The sequence below is a fragment of the Schistocerca gregaria genome, chromosome 8 (genome assembly GCF_023897955.1).
Source record: "Schistocerca gregaria isolate iqSchGreg1 chromosome 8, iqSchGreg1.2, whole genome shotgun sequence".
NCBI classification, from domain to species: Eukaryota; Metazoa; Arthropoda; class Insecta; order Orthoptera; family Acrididae; genus Schistocerca; species Schistocerca gregaria.
Window position 1 is genome coordinate 493,211,879 of NC_064927.1, and position 2,750 is coordinate 493,214,628.

The window sequence follows — 2,750 nt, forward strand, 5'->3', positions numbered from 1 at the left end:
CCTGGCAGGCACAAGCCTTAGGCTAGGCGCAAATTGAGACGCGTATAACGCGTGTGACGCGACGCAGCGCAGCGCAGCGCGCGTTTTTGAAACATCACAGGTTCAAATGGGACCGCGCAAATTGCGACGCGACGCGACTGGGACGCGACACGCGCCTGCGCCAGGTCGCGCGGCGTTGTGGTTGAGGCACAGTTTCTCGCGTCGCGCGTGCCTCGTTTGCACCGTGGGAAATTTGAGGCGGGGAGCGGAAAAGTAGCCCGGTCATATGCTCTCATCGGAACGGTGCATATGAGCAGTGGTAGTATTGCCCATACGATAAATTTTGCCTTACTGTGTGCTGAATTTTACAGCCTTTGGGTAGTGTTTCGTTTTTCGCTATTTAAACGCTCCAGGTTTCTTCGTAAGCACGTTATACTTTTCTGTTATTTATAGTTTTGTTTTGTTTTTCTTCTGTCAAGAAAAATGTATACTTCAGTAACTGATGAGCCATTGGCCGCTGAAATTGCACCATATGCCTCCGTGATGTATTCAGATCGCAAGAAGGGACAGAGGGTAGTGAATAAGGATGCAAGGAATATTATAAAACCATGTGATTAAGAATCAAAGCAGGAAAGTAAAGCAAGGTTATCCTCTCGCTGCCTAGTAAGCTAGCGTATCTGTACGATCTGTTACAAAAATTTAGAAAGGGACAATCTCCACAGGTGTGATCCCTTTGTGCATCTGGTAAAAAGCGTCCAAGATCTGAAGTATAGAAGTTTCACAGTGAGTACTCTGATATGGATGTAATATTGTAATACGACACACTGTACTACATGCATGTGAACAACATATTTCCACAGCAAGCTGGAAGCAGTCGAAATGCAGTCACAAATAACAATGTTTTAATTGGTTCGCCGTGATGAGAAAAAGCATTTCAATTGTTGCATGGACATTATAAGCATTAATAAACGAATTATACAACAGGCTACACAAATGAAGAAAATGGTCGGTATTATTACGAAAGTAGGAATATCCTAAAAGATTGTTATGATTAGATATATTTAATTTGTTGAAATGTGCTGCTGACAAAGGCAGATCTACTTTCATGACAATGTTTTTCGAACTCCATCTCACAAGGCACACATGGCTAGCTTGTGCATTCCTGTCGCGCGCATTATCCTTCGCTGCTGACAATACACTGACCATTATATAGTGCGATAGATCAATTGTTTATTTTTCCCAATAACAACTATTTTATTCGCGATCACGCATTGACAGTTTGGCAAGCCCTAGGTGAGTAAACAGTATCTGGCATGTGCCTATCATTCAGCGTAAAGGAACGTTCGTTATTATTTTAATACTGCTCAGATCAAGAGAAGGAATAAAACCCTTTGGTAAGTTTCCATTCCAGTCGCTCAGTGTTAAAAATACGATGGGTTACGGAGATTCCACCAAAATTCCAACAGAATTGCCAATCTGTTTTTGTATGAGTTGTTAACCTGTTCTGATTCGAAGAAGCATCACCATTTATGAGTGAAGGCCACATTTCTCTTGGTGACTAGTTTAATTGTACTTCCTTTGTCACAATGTAATTTGCCAAACTGATCTCACATCAGCTATTGAGACAGAATTCCGAAACGGAGGGCCTCATTAAACAAGTAATTGGCAACCACAGAGCTCAGTAGCTTACGAAAAACCTCGTAGTATCGGTTTGCAGGAACATAAGAGAAGAAATTTCATGTTTATTTTCATACTAGGAAGCTCTTGTTTCACTAGCTGTCGACAACCGTTAAAAAATTACAGTCACTGGAGTGAGATAAATAAAAAAGAAGTATAAGTAGTGATAAATCTCCATAGATAAGAAAGTTTCGTGTGTTTAATAATTGGCAAAACACTCTCCTCCTTGTGTGCTATCATTTGCCAAACTTTCGTTTCGATGTCTCGAGCGGTTTAGGAGATACGAAAAATGTTGCGAATATTTCATTCTCGGGGGCGTGAGATCGGAAGTGAGCGCGCTACATGGGATCCACTTTCTCGAGATCGGAGGCAGATAGAGACCTCCTCCCAAATCTAAACAAAAATCCAGCATGTTAGCTGAATTTCATACGCAGCAACATATGGTGTAACACACACCAAACGCAAAATCATAGCGACCCCTAATTTTCGTTGTAAACTTTTTGAGTTTTGCGTAGTGTCTTACTAAAATGTGTACATCACAATAAGAATGGTCATTGGCGAGGTGACGGGCACTTCGTCACGAAGCTGACATACCGCTACAAGTAAGGCAAAAATCATATATTTTCAGAGAATAGTTTGTGTAAAATCGTACGAGAAAGATAAGAGGTTGCGCGCGCTTCGGTTCAGTCAGCGCAGAGCGTCGCCAGTCGGCGCGTGCTCAGTACGGTGTACGCGTCGCAATATGCGCTGCATCCGCGCGACCCGTGCGGAACGTGCGTGTCGCGCTGTAGTGTCGTGTCACGTCCACGTACTATACGCTAGCCTTTAAGGCTAGGCGCAAATTGAGACGCGGATAGCGCGTGTGGCGCGACGCAGCGCAGCGCAGCGCACGTTTTTGTAACTATACAGGTTCAAATGGGACCGCGCAAATTGCGACGCGACGCTACTGGGATGCGACACGCGCCTGCGCCAGGTCGCGCGGCGTTGTGGTTGTGGCAGTTTCTCGCGTCGCCCGTGCCTCGCTAGCACCGTGGGGAATTCGAGGCGGGGAGCGGATGAGTAGCCCGGCCATATGCTCTCATCGGAACGGCGCA